The following is a 21063-nucleotide window of genomic DNA, read 5'->3' as shown; positions in this document are numbered from 1 at the left end:
GTACCAGTATAATAAGGACTTCTTGACAACATGAAGATACGATAAATACCCCTTACACTAACATTCATCATATTCATTGACAGTAACATGTGACACGAGTATAGACAAATCTTATGTAAGACTGAGAGACAATAGGATGAACGCGTCTGAACAATAAAAGTAATACTAGTACAAATAATTTATTACTAAACAACTCGTATTATCAGTCAATAACCTGGGACATATGATAAAGATTTTTTTTATATTTCAATATTTTCCTTTCCCCTTAATATTTACCCTATTAAAGGACATTGAAAAACTTCTTTTCATGGTTTTGGACACGTATTTCTAGTCTTACAACATGTACAAATGACAACACCTGTTTATAGACTGACAGACAAACTGACAAACACGACTTTATAAATTTGTGATTTCACCAACCAAAATTGATCATCCAATACGCTGTTATCAGAAAGGTTAAGATGGTTAATCCAACTCATCTGTCATCTTGTGTGGGATGAAATAAATAGTAGAAAATGGTCAGCTAATACTCATGTCGCTGGCGTAAACAAACCAAAAATTAACCAATGGGATAGCTTCTATTTTCAACATAGAAAGCAACGTTTTGTTTTATTGGACAATCACGTCGCTCATCTGACATTTGTGTAGGATGAATTTGTACTCTCTTATTAATTATGAGCTTGCTTTGGACAACCAACAATGACCAAGGTGCTCCGTAGTCCGTACACATGTATTGTGATACTCTTTGTGATCCAAGTAAATCTTCTACAAATTGCTCTCTACAGGTGAGACAGATTGTTATTTGTAATAGGAATAACTTACAATGATACCCATAACCCATATACATGATATAGAGTATATAAACATCTAAAAAAAGTAACTAACCCCCCTTAAATAATGTTCATTATTCAAAAACGGGCTGTTGTATTACAAATCTGTAAAATGCGTTGGAAGCAGAATTCATTTCTGCAAATTTTGACACCTCATTTGACACGATAGCCCAGAAAACAATAAAACAATGGTCAATTTAATGTAGTGAGGTCCAGATTTGAAAGTTGCATTTACATACAATACGAAAACACTCAGATATCATTACACATATTTCCTTCCATTGTACTGAATACAAAATCAATACAATTTACTGGAACTTTCAAATCTTGGGTTACATTGATTTAAATGTACGCTGTGACGTCAAATGTACGATATTTAGTCACTTGCTACAAATGAGGTGTCATAATGTGCAGAAATAAATACTGCTTCCAACGCAATTTACAGATTTGTAATACAATTGCCCGTTTTTGAAATAATGGTCGTTATTTAAGGGGGTTAGTTACTTTTTTTGAGGTGATTAATACAGGGTATACAGAATAAGAATATTAAAGCGAGTGGCACGTTGCTGTCAATATTTAAAACCTCTAATATTGGCATCAACCTGTGTCTTGTAAAGGGCTATTCCAGCACCATACATACACCCCCTATGGAAGACATGGCCTTAATCTCCTACACTGTCAGGGGTGTAGATTTCAAATGGAGTCACCCATTCAGGTAACCCCATTTGAAATTCATACTCCCTGTGCCATAGGGTAGCACTACTGTTGGGCTCTGTTGCTTTAGTATACTACGTTTGAAAACATGAAATTGTCCGGCGCTTTACCAACTGAGCTAATGTAATGGGGTTGAGACACACATTTGCAAGTTTACTTGTTCGTATATATAACTATGTGTATCGATGATTTGCTCAAAACCCTTTACACTTTTGTGGATGGGGCTCTTCATGTTTGCATGTTTAAAAGCGCTCGATAGTAAGCACATAATTATGCTAACTATCGAGTTTTTACGGCATAGCCCAAATCTTACTTCCTTTGAAAGAAACTATTACGGATGGATCATTGATCCGAATTGCATTGTGGAATTGAAGTACAATATTTGGAATAACAATATTTCAACAAGTTTTTTTCTTAGACATGATAGGTGTCACAAAAGTATCGATATGGAATACATTAATGTGATTCCGTCCCGGGGATTCAGTACACAGCTGCAATGATTTGTGTTAACTCCGATATTATGTATTATCAAAATAACCGCCAAATTACAAGAAAACAAAACCATAATTTTGGCAGGATCATAACACCTGCTTCGGTAGGTCATTTCAAAGTGAAGAAAGTACAGTCACATATCATCACACATATCATCCTCAGATAGCGAATGTGATAAGTATGATACAGCTTCAGTTTGGTGTTCAAAAATTATGAGATGGAAAGCGGAGATCGACACCAATAACCACCGATAACCCGACTTGACATATAAGGCTCTGTATCATTTTCGATCTTCAGAAATGATACGATCCCCGACGTTTCCCACAGTACAGACCACCTTGGTTATCAACGAGATAATGTGTTAATTCTCAATTCCCATTGAAATCTCATCCCTGATCGAATACTTTCGCCTACCTTTATATTGGATTCGATTCTATTTCCGTATGGCGTAAATCTGCCAACTCTCATGACTGAGATCACTATGGACCACAATGGCCTCATCTCAATGGCATAGTCCATTAACCTCAATTAAACAATCATAGTGCAAAATTTGACCTCAAGTTACAGAGTATGAGTTTTTGTCCCCAAATTTTCATAGGTCATTCAATGAATGTACAAATGTATTGGGGTTAAAGAACTGTGCCTTGATAGATGAACATGTTGTGGATCCTAGTGGATATAGATAAAATACCATAATTTCAGTAATCATTTCAAGCTGCCAGAAGTTCAAAGTCACGACTACTACTATGTATATGGTAAGTCCATCAAATTGAGATTTATGACAATTACTGAATAAATCATTTATATTTAAGGGGAAGGTCCATGGGATTTGGTATGCTGATTGGATCATTGCAATATAACGAACTTGGATTTCCCAAAGGTACAAGATTCGGGTTTTCTCACCATCAACATGGTCAAGTGAGCAGTTTGCCTTTAAATAAAACCATAATGATCGCGATATAAATGCATGGCAATTTAAATTTATGAATAAATAATACTATCCATGTTTCAGTAATTAGATTTGTTAAATTGTAATAACGAGATACACTTAAAAAATAAACCGCGTCATCATTTAAGGTGGTACTACACCCTTGATAAATTTCTCAAAAAATAATAAGACACTGGTAACAAAAGTTATGTACATTATAGGGGCAAGGAATCCAGTTACTACACTGGAATTTCTGTGACTCAAGACAAGCGGTACGTTATTTATTTACGCTAGAATGTACCTCATTTCTAATAACATAATGAACCACTTGTCTTGAATCACTGAAATTTCAGTGAAGTAATTGGATACCTTGCCCCTATAATATACATAACTTTTGTTTATTTTGTTACTAGTGTGCAGTTAGTTTTTGAGAAAAATGCAAAATTAGTCACAAAATAGAGAGAGAGAGGTCATCAGACAGGTACATATACAAGAATGAGAGAAAAGGCGAACACTCAAGGAGGGAGGAGAAAGGAAATTAAGAGGAGGAAGTTATCATCATGAACACTGACTGATGAAAGGCCATTTAGACCTCATCTTAACCTTGAGGCATCCATACACGCATCGTCTGCAACACGTCAAAACATCATAATGAACTGTTAAGGACAGGTGAAACCCTTAGTGTTATATGAAGTCATGACCCTTAGTTGCCCCTTCTCTTACGTTATATTCTACCGGCATGTCAGAAAGACGCGACTGCAAAGCAAAGCTATAGCGGCTATTTGCGTTGTAAGAAGCTAAGTAAGATAACAGACCTAAACCACGGAAGGTGACTTAGGGTTAGGTTCAGCGGCTCCGGGCCAATTTTGTAGTTACGCTAGACCTATATGTACATTTTGAGTTATTGTTGATATTAAAGAGTGGACGAAAGTTATAAAAATTATCAAGAAAAGTATAGCCTAAATAAGGAAAATATAGACCTACCTTACAGGTGAAATTTTGGATGCAGGAAAATGAACTTTTATTATTCTACTGTGTAAAATATGTTCTTTTGTATTTTTTGTGTATTAGAATCTTTTTGCTATTAATAAATACCATTACCATTATCGTCCATTACCATACCATTACGGCAGCTTTTACACATTTATCTAAAATATATCTTTCTTGTACCAAAGTAATGGTATAACCTTTTTATCCCACGTTGGATGGATATGGATCTATTTTGCTCCAAGGAATATTCCTGACATGCCACAAAATTATACTGGTATATAGAATTCCATTGATATGCTATATAGACTTATTGGATATTATTAGATATAAAAGCAGTTTGGTATGAAGTAAAAGGGGGTACAAATGAGCACTTAAAAAGCGACACATTGCGACATCAATTGAATAATTTCTTATGTGGAGTACAATAAGGATTGGTTTATATTGTGGTTAGTTTGCGATTTTCCTCCATTTGTGGTTGATATAAAATGAATCAGTTAATTCTTATTTAATAAATTCAGCCTTTGGCGGCGCGGCGGCGGTGATGTCTCTCCAAATAGCATTAGGCCCTTCACAATTAATTCTTAGTTTCCTGTTTCATGGTTGAAAACCAGGGATGAGGCGACTTTTAATTATTAATTATTAATTATCTTTTATTTTCTTTATTTTAAAATAAGTGGTCGCAACCTACATCAAGCCATTTTGACAAGAGCATGCATTTAATTATTTTACTACTATGTTTGATTTTATACATAAGTAATGGTACAATTAGGTTCTATGTTTATTCATCATTATAGATGATATGATCAAAGTCAGAAAGTAGCAAATGGTAGTCATTAAAAGTTATTTTTAAAGAGAAAATCCAAAATATAAATAAAATAATTAAATATTTTGCAATTCTCTACTTTGGACGCGGGCGGGAAACAGGAAACTAAGAATCAATTGTAATTGGCCTTAAAGGAACACCAGAATTGGTTGGGACAGACAGGGTAGTGAACTAGGGACCTTATGGCTCGAGCTTGTGCCGTATTAAATGTCGAATACCTAAGCGCTAAGACCTTTCGTTAAAATGCCAGTCTGATCCCAAGACTTAATGTTATTATATGATAGTTTATTTTATTTTATATCTCTTTCTTCGGCGTTCTTATAGTTCCTCCGTTCTCTCTTTCTTTTATCTATTCTTTATTTAGTTCTTTGTAGGTTTTTCAAGACAAACTTTTTAGTGTATAACGTTTTCATACATTCTCTGCCTCTTGTAATTATCATCACAAGTTGAGATAAATAAATAAAATCGATTGGATACATTTTTCAAAGCAGGGAATAGAAATCTGTAAGGGCCCACCTATGAGGCTATAGTATTGTACTTTCAACTATTCCCATTTCTCCTATCGTTCATACTGTCAAAGCCATTAACGACATAGCGGAAACAAACACAAAATGCTCTTTTTGGTAAGGAAATACTACTTTATAACCTTTATTTTATGAACACAGTGCACTATTTTTGTGTTTTGGTCCTATCCCAATTTGCGCACTTTTGATAAACTTTTTATTTTTTCCCACACTTATTATGTCGACATGCTAACAATAAATTTTTGTACAACAACGAAGAAACAAAAAACTCCAAACAACTGGAAATAGCCAATGTATTATTGATACGTGAATGGTCCTTGTTACGCCAACCGTTCTCTTAATGGTGTTTACCAACGGTACCATACTAATAAGTAAACTTTTCTTTCAGTACGATTTTTAAATTAAAATTCACTACAAGAAAATCACTGTACAAATTGAAAGGAAATTCCCCACCATCCTATTCCTTAAGCTTCCTTAACTATGCCAGACCCCTAATGAATAAGAAACATCACTAAAATAATGCATTTTGCTTGTTAATCAAACATGGTTTAATACTGATCATCAAATTCTTATTATTTTGACAATTTGGTTAAAAACCCTGATTCTATCGTCTGCTTTCAATATTTTTACGCACGAAATGGGCTAAATAATTTCCCTTTTCGCGCCCAACATTCCCACAAGCCAATCTGCCAGATTAAACGCAAGATCTATCCATCACATACAATGTATACTTGAATACCTTATACCTTCTAACACGGTTAATTTAGAATGTTTAGTATACAGCGATTATTCAGTTTAACTTATTAATCTAGTTTCAATTACAAAAGCTTTTTGCAAGCGAGCCTCACTTGTGCAATACTGAGCAAATATTAAATAAAATATAATAAAAGGAGTGTGTTTTCTCTAGACGTTTGTGCCTACTTTAGGATTATAAAAAATCTATCTGATGAAAAACAAATAATTCAAACATCTTTAAATCATTAGCCTATTATAGAGATCCTTTGATTTTCATACAATCTGTCCTTAGTTTATAGTTATACAGGCGGACACTATAAGCATGCCAAGAGAAACATATTCACATAATGCTATTCTTCTATGGGAAAATTTTAGCATAAGGGGTCAATGCACTGGACGTGTGGATGTTTTTAGTTCAGAAAAATTAAATGAAAAACTAAACTGCCCCTAGTGACTATTCTGGGGAAGTTAACAGGTATTAATAGTACAGGTATCCAGACATATTCACTCGTTTAAATTGAATTAACCATCAATCCCAATTCGCTGCGATAACGTTTGGTTTTCAGCCAATCAGCATGATCATAGTATCTTGTAAGAAATAATACAACTTACCACATAGGTGACTGATTAATCGCTCATTCCAAACGACCTGACGATAAATTTAGTATAAGTGCAGGTTTAAAAGGAAAAGTGTAACAATAACTTTTTATCTACAGGGTAAGTGGGGGAGATTAGGTAGTTTGAAAGAGGTACTCGTAGTTGAGTTGAAAAGTTGAAACTGATGGCCAGAATAAACGTTGTATATTTGAATGGGAAGATGTAGTTTGGAATAAATATTGGATATTTCGAGTGGCGGCACGCCATGACTCGTTTTGTTCCTGTAACCACAGATATTATGCTGTAACAAACCTAGCTATATTGTTCGGTCATATATAACATGAAAAAACAATTTGACATTTGACGCGAATTATTACTCCAATCATGTCAGTTCAATGTACATCTTTTAAGTAAAATGCCAACAGTGGCTGAAAGTCATAACCTGGCACAGCATTGATTTAAATGTGCCTCCAACATGTCCAACGAACTAGAAAGCGGAAATTGCAGTCACTGAGATTGAATTTTATGTTCGCCTTGTTTGTCACACGAACTTATTGGGAATCTAACTTTATTTCCATCGGAAAAGCAAGCATGTAAGCACTTGCATGAATCTTTTCGAATGTGAATATCCCATTACATCCCAGCCACTGAGATTGAATTTTATAAGTGAAATGCCAACAGTTGCTGAAAGTCAGAACGTGGCACAACATTGATTTCAATTTAACTGAAATAATATGAAAAGACAAATTTGACATTTGACACGAATTATAATAATAATAATAATAATAATAATAATAATAATAATAATATAATAATACGACTCTTATATAGCGCTTTACACCGAAGTCCCTTAGCGCTTATCATTACTCCAATCATGTCCATTCCATGTCAATATAGCCACATTGGTAATTGATCAATCGCTCATTCAAAGCGACGTGACTATAAATTCAGCTTACATACATTTTTTTTGTACGTTTTGTAAAAGGGAAAGGTAGCAAAAACTTGTTATCTACAGGGTAAGTGGGGATACTAATAGGTAGTTTGAAATATACTCATCGTTGAGTTGAAAGGTTTAAACTGATGGCTAGAATAAACGTTGTATATTTGAATGGGAAGATGTAGCTTCGAATAAATATTGGATGTTTCGAGCAGCGGCATGCCACAGAGCAGTCTTTGTCAAACAAATGAAAGACACGTTTTGTTCCTGTAAAAACCTGACAATATTGTTCAGTCTTAAATAATATGAAAAGACAAATTTGACGGTTGACACGAATTATTACTCCAATTATGTCCATTCAATGTCCATCTTTTAAGTGGGATGCCAACAGTTGCCTGAAAGTCAGAACCTGACACAACATTGATTTCAATTTAACTTAATAATATGAAAAGACAAACATGATATTTTACGCTGATTATTACTTCAATCATGTCCATTTAATGTCCATCTTTTAAGTGAAATGCCAACAGTTGCCTGAAAGTCAGAACCTGACACAGCATTGATTTCAATCTACATGTGCCTCCAACATGTGCAACGAACTAGAAAGCGGAAATTGCAGTCACTGAGATTGAATTTTATGTTCGCCTTGTTTGTCAACTTATTGGGAATCTAACTTTTATATTTCCATCGGAAAAGCAAGCATGTAAGCACTTGCATGAATCTTTTTGAATGTGAATATCCCATTACATCTCCTCATAGGGAATGACCATTAGAATGGTGATTGTTTATTGGTGTGTAAACCTGTTTGTTCTGATGTAATTATATCGTAGGGAGGCTATCCTCCTACGATTCTTGAGTTTGTACGTGGCCACGAGCTTACTTCATTCCATTGTCAGTGAAATAGTGTGAGTGCTTGGGTACATGGTATTAGGTTTCGATAAATGGTGGTGTAGTAATTAATGGATATTGAATTGTTTTTTCAATTGCGATTTGTCTAGTGGAGCGTGACAGGGTAGGAAAATGTGTTTTGGGAGGAGTTGATGATTTAATGAATGTGGTGTTAATGAATGTTTGGACTGGTTTTTGTGGAGTTTCAAGGGTTAATATTAATTGGAATTTGCAGTGGAATTGGTAAGTTTGTTTAGTTGAACTTGGCCAAATTGTTTGTTTTCAGTTGATGGAGATTAATGGAGAGAGTATTAACATATGGATTGATAAGGTTGTGAATGCACAATGATCCCTAGGGAGTAGTGAAAGGTGTTTACTAGAAGTGAAATACCAGTAGGGATTTTAGGAGTTGTAAGTGCAGCAAGTGATGTGATATTGATTGAATGGACTTGAACCAAGTTCAAGGTTGTAGGAGGTTGTAACCAAATAATTTAGTTACTTTGAACTCAGAAAGTTCGGTAGATGACTTGTGTGATAGCTGCTGTAAGGTGAGTGGGTGATGTTGGTGTTATTCTTAATTGTGCGTAATATGGGACCTTTGTTTTAAAGGAGCTGTTATATTAGTGGCAGGATTGGCGTGGCTGTTTTGTAATGAAGGGAGTGGTGTTCACACTAGCTAAGGGGTGTTCAGTTGTAAGTATGCGAAGGTACTTTCACACTAGCTGTATTGCGAGAGGGGGTATTTAACTCGAGTAAACTGGGTATTTATACCTCGAGTAAAGTAGTTGTGGTAAGCGTGTGGTACTGTAGGCTTACCCCATTGACTCATTACAAAACGTTTGTTTAAGAGCTTTAAAGACAGATATTACTAGTACTTGAGGAATATGTCACTAACCATTTGCTTGCCTCATCAGGGTATAGATAGTACCCGGGAGATAGTAAACCTTAGAGGAGAAGGCCCTGTAAGAATGGGTGACCATTGGGAGAGTCTGTTTAATATTCAGTAGTAACACTAACATCAATCCCCATCGCACCAGTTCTTTTGCCCAATATTTCTGTACAATAATTGAATGACCTTTGAATGTGCTAGGTACAAAAACTCATATTCCAAAAGATGAGGTCAAATTTGAGCAATGATTGGTATTATGCTGGTGAACGATAGCCTTTACGGAGATGGTGTCACTGTACATACCCACAGATTATAGGGACTGTGGTATATATGAATATGAACTTGACCAGGTCAGTGACTTTCTCTGTCAAAACATATTATGGTATTGTTTCAGTGCGAAAGGGAGATATCTGAACAAAATGATCATAGTGCAATTATCTTGACTGTATCAAACAGTCAAAAGTCTTTTTGAAACCAGTTTTATGATGTAAGTTGATGTAACAACCCCGGGTAACAACTTAACCTTTGTTTGAGATAAAGAGGTATTGCAACAATGTTAATGTGTCTTCACATCCGAACTGGATAATATTTTGATGGATTTGGACAGATTTGTTGGTTGATTTGTGTTTGTAATTTTTGCTATTCGTGATGTGTATTTTGAGTTGTGTTGGTGGAAAAGGTAAGCTTCTGAACCAAGTTTGAACTGATAAATGCCAATGGAACATGTAGTATGAATTGAGGGAATCATTCTAAAAATTGTCAATTGATCAGAATTTTCAGCAGTAGGCCTATTTTGATCAGAATGAAATGGGGGAAATGATAAGTACAATCAAGATCGCTAGTTCTTATTGACAGAACGAACTCATAAGAGTCATAAGTTCTGAATATTGGGGAAAATATCTCAGGTTTGGGCATATAGCCACAAAAAAAATGGTATTTATAAACAAGCAACAAGTTAATAATAGGTCATCACTGGAGTGATTGGTTTCTGGCCCCCAAGTAAACCATATAATAACAAAGCTATTGTGGCACTCGACTGCCCATCTATATGCTTGTTCAGACGATCGCTTGTAAAGTCGCTTGTAACTACATTCAAATGTAAACTTGCATGTAGTGCCCGTCTAAACGCACTCGCATGTAAGTTACAAGTGACGATTTTACATGTAAGATATCTTACATGTAGCGAGCCCGGGGGGCACTCCCACTTTGGAGGTCACGCGTATATGTAGGGCTGTTAAGACCCCCTTTTTCAGCGTCGCTCTACCAAAAACCCCATAGTTTTTACGAACACATGTTCTGTCACCCGAAGGCCCCTTATTTTTCCATTTGATCTGTCACCCAAAGACCCTTATTTTTCAATTTGAACAGCAATTTTCATTTATCACTGATTTTGTTACCTATTATTTGACAAAACAAAGAAATTTGGAAGCCTTTTGAACTAAAATTTGATTTTTGAGGTTTTTTGACACTGTTTCGGCTCTCACCCAAAGGTTCCAAAAGTCATGTTCTCACCCAATGACCCCATATTGTTTACATTTTGCTCTCACCGAATGGCCCTTACTGCGAAAGTGCCAGCCCTACACCTATATCCATTTCATATTGAAGTGCCCCCCGGGTAGCGAAGTACATTCGAATGTAAGGCCAGTGTGAACAAGACTTGCTTGTAAACTCGCATGTAAGCATGACCTTGATGACCCAATTCTATTCTGATTGTGCATAATCATGGCATAATTTACCAGTGAAGGTCACTCTTACTTTTGAGTTGGCTCATAGACCATGTTGGCTTACAAGTAAGTCCCGTGTGGACACACACTCCCTTGCAGCCTAGTCTCACTTCCCTGGCATAATTTAATTGCCGGCTTGCTTGTAAGTAGGCTACCGTCTAAACACACCTAATTTGCAGTTGGTGGTGCAATAGGAAAGGTTTTGGGAAGGATATCAGCCTTCGGTAGGGCATTAGGTACAACTAACCACCAACATCCTAACAACCAAGCCCCAACCCCACCTCATCCCCGCCCCCATCCAGAGTTACAACAGCCATCACAGAAAGAACCTACGATATATGCATAATGAAAACTTCGCGACATCTGCTCTGCACACTACTACACGGCCACTAAAGCATGTGTCAAACCCTCTCTGTTTTACTTCCATAGCTCATATCTTTGGATCTACTCATAGTATAAACCTGGGGTGAACGTCATTGAAAAGAACTTTTTTTCATCTAGTCAATGAACTTCAAGTGATTTACATAGCTTCACAAAATATATGGTTTTTTTTAACTAGAAGAGTTCATGTCTGACAACTTCTCAATGGAGAATTTCCCCTTTGGCCTCAAAATATCTGGGTCGGACAGTTATCTCAATTTGGTATATGAAAACGAAAGGTCGTAGAAATTTGGGGTAAATTGCATTGATATGCCATCGAAATTCTCCAGATTATGATATAAACCTCATTCCTATTGAATAAGCAGAAGTATGGTTTTTTTTAGCTTGAAAAACTGTGTTCCAGTCGAACTTAGCCTCTGTGTTGGGCTAAAATCTGTGACGTCATCAGAACTGACTGTAGAGTATCCCACGCAGTAGTATGTTTTACCGTACATGTGGACCAGGATAGGTCACAGAGTCAAGATATTCAGTCTCCCCACAGACCTCTGGCTCACACTTAGTATTTGTCCATTTTCTTGGTAAAGTTTTCATTATGGGCTCGAGAGCCACAGCGGCTCTAGTTTACTTTGTTTTTACCTCGGTGCTGCAAGTTGAAAACTCACTTTACATATGTGAAGCATAATGTTATGATAAGTTATGATTTGAAACATGAATTGCTATGTGTGTTAAAGACTCATTAATCAAGCGTCTTTAACTGACATTTTCATCATCGCAAGATATTGAGACTGGTAACATAGTTCTTGTCTGATACATAGCTTTCGAAATGTCAATGCATGTTTAAATCTCTTCAAAGAGCTAGCAAGATGCATACTTCTCTTTAAAGAACTCAAATTGATCATGCACTGTTGAAGTTTTTGCTTTCTAATTAATCTGAGCATCTCAATCTAGCTAGACCAATTTTCTATGAAGGTTATACCATCATAAAGTTCTGGGATTTTGTAGGAGAATTGAGAAATATGTTTTTGAGTCTATATGTCTATATTCTCATAGATTTAAAATCTATGATATTCTAAACTATCCTCAAATTCCCGGGCCTTGTCATATTATTTTTTCTGTAACCCCAAGCTATGCCTATCTCTGATATTTCTCCCCTACAAAACTCCCTTGCTAGATATAGAAGACGCAAGATAAACTCAAACAAAAAGGCTGATGGATGCGAGAAGGTTGTATCAGCAAAGAAAGCGATAGCTGCCGTAAGGCCATGATGCTCTCGATAGGCGAGAGAAGTTTGATTAACACTATTAAACCTGAACGTGGTTTGTTCGTAAATTATAAACAACCGAAAGAAATTGAAACATATGAGGTAAGGGTTGCATTGTATAATTTAAAAGAAATGCCTGCTACATTGTAGAGGACTCAAACTCCCGGCCTTCGCTGTTCATGAAGCGATGCTCGAACCACTGAGCTTTAGCAACCAAAGCTACACAATAAAATATACATAGGCGAGACAAGGTGGTGTAGCACTAAACCCCGAACTGATAATGTGTTCGTAAAAGAAACTTAAACGAAAGAAATTTGAACAGATGGGGCGAACGTTGATGCTTTTGTCGATTTACTTCAAACAAAAGGATTCGAACTATCGTCACTGGTAGTAATGTACAAGTTTTATATTTTGTATATTGTAGTGGCATTGATGTTCTTTATGGACTGCATGGGGGCCCAGTATCAACTAAAAAACATCAAAGCCGCAGGGCCGGCAGGCCCAAGGCCGGAGACTCCCATACGATGACCAAACACACCAAGTGAGTTCCAATATAAAAGGCCCCGCAGGGCAAGAAAGCTCAGTGTCCTTTACACAATAGAAATGCGAGGACATCAAAATTGTCCTCACAAGTACTGTCCTCACATTGTACATGTTTAATTTTGATTTTGTATTTGAATTTGAATTTGTTGAAAGGTTTTAACATTGTATAAATAGCACATAAGGCAGCGATTGTATTTCCTTAAAGAAACGTCTTTCTTTGCATACAGGAGGCCCGTGACGTGACGTTATCAAAACTTCAAAATGCCGATGTATGTTGAATATTTATATCACGCTGTGAAACACATGCAACCTGGGCTTTATCACCACTCATTATCACATTCATCGAAAAATTACGGATAAAATTGACAGGTATTATGTTATGATTGCGATAAACAGTGTATTACACCGCGGAATTGATGCGGCGATGTGTTTTTAACATGTTTCAGCGTCATCTTCATCAAAATTGATCACGAAGTATTAAATCTTCGAGCTATTTTGAAATGCAGATTTTGGCATATATCGCAATATTTGAATGTCTTTTGTTATGATTTCGATAAATAGTATATTACACAGCGGAATTGATCTGAAAGCGTGAGATGGTGGTGATGTTTTGTCCTTAAGCTTTGTTTATCGCAAACTTTAACGCATTCGGTGTTAAATTTGTCATGTCTGTGAGCTTTTGCCTTGAAGTTGAAGTTGGAGCAGGCATATCACTTAAACGCTTGCAAAAACTTGAAGGTTTCATGTTATGATTTTCTCAAACATTGTATTACACACCGGAATTGAAATCAATGATAATAAAATAACTGTCAGCTCTGTCAGTTCAATGCTTCTCTTTTGTTTATACTGCAAATCATTTCTGGGGAAGTTTAAGATCTCAGTAGAAGAAGTTTAAATGCTTACAAAAACAAAGTTGTTGGATATTGATATGATATGAGTTTTAAAGGCTAGTAAAATATGCTGAAAATGTAAGAGAACACTAAAATTATATGGTGTGTACTCCTATATATAAAAGGTACTAGTAAATCCGTAAATATTGAAATTCCATTAAATACTAGTAATACTGTACTGCAAACAATCATAGACCATCTACATTGTATGAAACAGCGTTTCTATGCGAAATGCAACTGGAGCCCGAAATAATAAATGAACAGTTTTTGAGGGTAACTCCATGAATTTTACCTCAAAAACTGTAACATGGTTACCATCCGCGTTAGGTAAACACTTAGGCCCCTATATGGATATATTGGTATATTAAGTGAGTTTGAACACCTATAATTTTGACATACCTTAGCGTACAAAATTGACCAAAGTGGTTTCCACTTGTTAAAATATTCACTACAAGATTCCTATTATATGCCGCCTGCACAGGTACACCGTCGCCAAGGTACCTGACTGGTACACACACGAGTACCTACACAGTACCAATGCTGCTACTGCACAGAACCCACCAGCAGTGGTACTGCACTGGTACTACATTGGTACTCCCCTGGTACTGAATGGTACCAGCCAAAGTATCTTGGCGCCGGACGGTGTACCTATGCAGGTGGCCCGTGTAGTTTTGCCACCAGGCTGTACCACCATGGAAGCAAGTAATACTTCTATCACATAACATAATTGCCTTAAACACATTCAACTTCGATCGTCTAAATATCGCTATTATTTGAATGTACAACTTTTGTTTAACACACGTCTAGCGACTTCACAAAGTAACCTGTTTCGTGACGGGTGGTACGCAATATGAGTCCCTAACATAACATAAGGTTGTCAGAGGGTTAACATCGGTTTACATCGGGATTAATAACTCAATAGAACCTCTGTTTATTCCACAATTTTGGGAAGTGAAACTATTGAGCAAAATTTTATTTCAGATTCATCTCTAGCGTTTTACCGGTGAAATGATGTTAGTCCCCGAATTTTGACCTTTAAAAATATAACTATATAAATTATGTTCTGTTTTCTTTTCTAATGTTTGAAAAATATGTTAATGTATATTTGAAAGATTGCGACAAACATACACACCCCTGTTCTTACCACCACCCCCCCCCCACTATTTTAGGATCTGTGTACGCATTCTGCACACACTTTGGGAAGTTTAAATAAGAGCATCAGGAGCAACTCAGCAGCTGCGAAGTATTTATACATGACGTCGATGAAGCTGGAAAGATAACATTGCTTGTCAAAAAACCGTGCACATACATGTATTGTGAGAACCACCTCCCCCTGCCCTAACCATTCTAACAACCCACGCGTACACAAACACCAATGGTTATTTACAATTAAACACCCTTGATAAATTTGAGACTAATTTTGCATTTTTCTCAAACAATAATAACACACTGGTAACAAAAGTTATGTATATTGTAGGGGCAAAGAATCCAGTTACTACACTGGAATTTCAGTGACTCAAGACAAGCGGTACGTTATTTATGATAAGAAAAGAAGTACTGCTAAGTACCTCATTTCTTAACACATATAATCATGATGATGAACCACTTGTCTTGAATCACTGAAATATCAGCGAATGAATTGGATTCCTTGCCACTTTAATATACATAACTTTTGTTACCAGTGTGTACTTATTTTTATAAGAAAAATGCAAAATTAGTCACAAAATTTATCGGAGGTGTAGTACCACCTTAAGTACGTTTTCACATTTCCTTTCCATCTGTTTAAAATGGGTGTTTCAAAAGCAAGTCGACACAAACGTTTCGTCATCAGTCAAATAAATTTACTGAATTAATATTTAAAAACAAAATTCTTAAGCTAGGGGTATCATTCATAGTCACCTTTCACTATGGACCACAATGGCCTCATTCCAGTGGCATAGTTCAATAACCTCAATTAAACAATCATAGTGCAAAATTTGACCTCAAGTTTCAGAGTATGAGTTTTTGTAGCCAAATTTTTAAAGGTCATTCATTGATTGTACACATGTATTGGGGTTAAAGAACTGTGCCCTGATAGATGAGCATGTTGTGGGTAGTGTTTTTCAGGATAGTATAGTCCGTGTTGATGAAACAAGTGACAAATTGAAGCTTACGGAAAATGATGTTTTGGTTTTTTAAACAAAAAATGACCACAAATCTATAATAGGTTATTGGTTTTACTTGTGTTAAGGGGTACTACACCCCTGCCCAATTTTGTGCCTATTTTTGCATTTTTCTCAAAAAATTTTAGTGCATTGGTGACAAGTAAGATATGTATATTATAGGGGCAAGGACTACAGCTACTGCACTGAAAATTTTATTTCAGCACAGACAACAGTTGTGGAGTTACAGTCAAAAATGAGGGAAAACCAATATTTGATCAATAAATCAATAACCACTTTGCTGAAATTCCAGTACAGTAGTTGTAGTCCTTGTCCCTCATGATCATGATGATAATATACATATCTTACTTGTCACCAATGTGCTATAATTTTTGAGAAAAATGCAAAAATAGGCATAAAATTGGCCAGGGGAGTAATACCCCCTTAACAAGTGGTAAATACTTACCTCGCATTGCGGGTTCGATTAAATACATTGATTCTTTACATCCTCTTATTATCAGTTTATGGCAACAGGCTCGTCACAATACGTAGGCATGAACACAGTTGATATATGGCCCTCAGTATATTCCTGTTAGCTCTCCAAATTCAATGTTAACTTCACGTCGGTGTAATATTCTTTTAATTTCATTCTCATCGTTTGCAAATGTTAGATTTCAAAATATGAGAGTACATCTTCCGATGAAACTTTTCTGGTAATGTTATTGCAGTCGTCAAGCACTTGCTCGGGTACAATCTAATACCACCGAGTTTTATATTCCAATTTATTGAAATTTGGTTAACATGGGTAAAACAAACTTCTTCGTCTCGTGTTCACGGTATTCCAATACTGTTTACATACAGATCTTTACTCGTAGCGTAAGCTGAGCAGATAAGCTAAACCATCTTTTGAAGTCAAAAACTATTTGCCCGACTTAAATATCACCATTGCACTTCAACTAGTGCGTGAATTCTACTCGACGTGAAAGAGCCACCAGTTCTGATGTCATTATGTTGAAAAGAGTATTAGGTTATTCCAAAACAGCGCCACAACGTCAATATACCGTTCATATTTTCCACTTGACGATATATGTATTCCCGACGATATTTCAATCAATAAGTATACCATTTACTTCCGAAGTAAAATGATAAATAGGTTGATTTCAATAAATTAGTAAAATGCTTTCAGATATAATTTATATCACCAGAACGCGCACTTGTACATCCTTTCCGTCCAGTAGGTTGTGTTGATCTGAAATCAAAGTAAGCAGCTGCACGTGCGTGAGCATTGGTGATAGAGGCAGATCCAGACAACAAAAAAGCAGTCAGCGTTGTTCCATGCTATCAGCTGTTTGTTGTGTGTCTGTGTTTTGGTTGGCGTGTGAATTTCAGCTTCTTCCCCTGTCTTTGATATTAACATGGATCACTTTTGAAAGAAACTCCGACTACTTTCAGTATATTCATCACGGTTGATTTTGCAATTTGACAATTGAATAGGATTCTGAAAATATAAAAATAGGAGAGACAAAAGTATGTTAATGTCACCGGGTAATGTCAACACCATGTCAAGAGTATCACAATTGATGTTAAACGAGACTAAATTAATTAACAATGCTGTTAACAACGTGTAACACTAACAGTCGAAACTGTAACTATTTGTTCAACCCAGGGTACGACCACGAATAATTTGCTAGCTTTAATGCGAAAGAAAGCGTAGCTGCATTTGCTTGCTGTAATTCTTCAAAATATAAACTTTTTTAAATATAATTTTAAACTTTTATATAGATATAACTGTAATCTTGCTTAATACACAAACATAAATATTTAGACAAAAATACCCAGTGCAATAAGCTGCTTTCAATAATTTCATCAGTAACAATACATATTTGAAAGAAATCAGCTTTTATGGAACACCCTTTTTACCCGTTAAAATCTTATGTAGAACTGCAGTTTACACGTCACGAACATAAATATTTAGAAAAAAAAGTACCAGTGTAATCAGTACGCTGCTTTCAAACATTTCATTAGTAACAATACAACATTTGAAAGAAATCAACTTTTATGGTACATCCTTTACGTTATAATATATTTTATAAGAATTTATAGCGGAATCTTGTAAAATATTAAAATCTTCTTTTTGTATTTGGATAGACACAGCCCACATACCTGCAAATGTTTTGTTTGTCATTATTTTGTTTTCATATAATCTTTTAGGCGCGTGAAAGTCGATTCCGAGTTTATCGTCCCCCGCCCGCGTCACTTTTTGGACACCAAAAACACCCGCGTCAAATTTTCAAAAATGCCAAAATAATTCATTATTTTCAAAGTATCAGTGTTTTCACCAGTTTTAGCAATTGGAAACATATATTTTTGTTTGTAAAACATATAAATTTATAACTTGGAACCAAACCAGGCTCTTTTCTAACTTTTCTAGTCCCTACCCATATAAAAACATGTTTATAAATAACATGTATGAGTGTGGCTTTAAATCAACACGCACTTTAGGTCAATAATGAAATCTGATGAAATAATGAAAATGAAAAATGAAAAAGTCACCTCACCAACCTGGGAAAAAAAAAGGGACGATAAACTCGGAATTGACTTTCATGGGCCTTATGTAACTCCTACGGTTTTTTTTTCATAATACTGCTAGTGATTTCAAACATACGCTATATATATCTGTATAATAAGTGCTCACCAATAACCTTAAACTCACTTGCTATACTGCTGCTATCACAGTGCGTTAATCACGTTATAGTATTAACATAATAATGTCGCGGTGCTCATATAAAAGTTCAACAAAAGTTTACACTTTTCTAAATATGATAAATTTATTAGCTTTTATTAAATGTACTCTCGATCGAAAATCATTAAGTTCCTAAAGTAACAGAAATGCCTCGACGTGATATTAAAAGTCTAAATGTCATCTTATCATGTGTTAGATGTAACATGTTCTTGATGATGACAACACGTGATGCAAATTATTCTCTGTCATTTGCAATCAACAGCAGCAGCGAAGGCCTCAACGTACGTGTAGGGGTACTTGTCAAAGGCCAGAGATTTTGCGTGCAACAATCATACGTACGAGTAAAGACCAGAATGAGCTCAGGCTTGCATTTATCATAATTTATGTTAATCATGAGTTGAAACTAACAAAACAATTGCACATTGTTCCAAATATCACTCAAGGCGAAGCTAATCATATTGTAGGCTAATCCCATTGTTACAATACGATGTTGCGATAATGCAAAAACTACGAATATAATATGGTTTACTTTGCTCGTAGGTTCAACTCATACCACACCACTATGGTGTTACCGTCAGCCGGTGATCAGATGTGTTCATCTATCATTATACTGGATGACCTTGCGATGGTGAAGCCATATACATGTAGTGAGATGTAACCCTGCAATCAAAGTTTACCATATTCGTTAAACAGTGTTACACTGATGAACGAGCCACAAAGACATTATCATGTGTCAGACGTGTTACACCTTTGAAGTAGTGTATTGGAATTCACCGTGTTCTATAATTTTATATCTATAAAGTTTCCTTTTAACCACACAAAGACGTACGCTATTCGAGATCAATTATCAGCACTCTAATTGAACCTGTTGATTAAATAAGGAACAAGCCCGGGGAACAAGTCCAAGACTAGCCCCGAGTGTTAAACCTTTCTCACCTGTATAGCTACGATTACCACTTAAAAAATTTGAGCACAATCAACGAAATATATATAAATAGCCTGAGCTGAAACAATTTTGAAAGATTAACTCAGGTTAGCATGGTCTGTATGCCGAAATCGGCTATTGAGGGTTATTCATTATTGTTTTGTTTAAATAAATTTTGGTTTGTATTTATTTAAGTAAATTGAAAGTGTTGAAGTGACCAAAAGAGTGGGTGAGTTGCTTATTGAATAACACTTAATGCTTAGCTCCTGGCATTGGCTCGCACACAAAATGAAGGCCACTTACAGAATCATATATAATTTTTTTTTAAATATAACCTTATCTGAAGAACTCTTTACCCAACCATTATTAAGCATGTTTGTCTGAGCTCATTATAATGTATTTTCGTGTAAAGTTATAAATGTGGCCACAAAAATGCAACTGAAATTTCAATTTTATTTAATAAAGTTGACTGAAATGCAATCTGCGAGTTCGGGTTAAAAGCGTTTGGTTAATATAGCTGAAGGGAAAACTATTGACCAAATAGCACTTGACTGGTAATGGATAACTTTTTGCTCGTGTCTATCGCTCCGAGAATATTGGCAAACCTATTATTATGGTGTAATGAAGCAGAAGCTTTGGTTTTCCCAGTGTATTGTATTAGATTCCTATGCAGCAAGGTGGACAGGGAAAGAAAAATATTGTCTGTGTACAATGACAATACTGAATTATGAATCATACATACCTGTCAATCTACCCGGCAATTTACCAGGTGTGATAAGGAATGCGTGTAGATCTCACTTTGTATATGGGGGGCCGCGTTGGGTTGTTGTGGGGATGGAAGGGATGATATATGGGGTAAGTTGGTGGGTTTTTGTTTTATGCGAGTAGGGCTTGTGGCTGTAGTTGCGAAAGTGTATGAACATGATGAAGGTGAACAGGCGCCATTTCAAATGAGTAAAAACTGGTCAAATCAAATTGGACCAATTTTTTAAAAATGTATCCCAATTTACTGTGATTTATCAAAAGTTAGCAGAATTTGTTTAGTGATCGGTCAAAATTGAGTATAATTTTATGCAATTAAAGCTACTTTTCAATATTTCAGCAGTTT

At 35.8% G+C, this 21063-nt stretch overlaps 1 protein-coding gene across 1 annotated transcript in view; it reads right to left on the bottom strand.

The window, feature by feature from the left end:
* LOC140147964 (Golgi-associated kinase 1B-like) overlaps nucleotides 1-21063 on the bottom strand; it is a 67430-nt gene that overhangs the window by 33084 nt on the left and 13283 nt on the right. Inside the window, 1 exon segment of the mRNA XM_072169773.1 lies at nucleotides 16754-17785. The gene's annotated coding sequence lies outside the window, so the exon portion shown is untranslated.

Source organism: Amphiura filiformis, chromosome 1 (genome assembly GCF_039555335.1).
Source record: "Amphiura filiformis chromosome 1, Afil_fr2py, whole genome shotgun sequence".
NCBI classification, from domain to species: Eukaryota; Metazoa; Echinodermata; class Ophiuroidea; order Amphilepidida; family Amphiuridae; genus Amphiura; species Amphiura filiformis.
The sequence above is the reverse complement of the archived record's forward strand: the minus strand, read 5'-3'. Positions and strand labels throughout refer to the sequence as shown.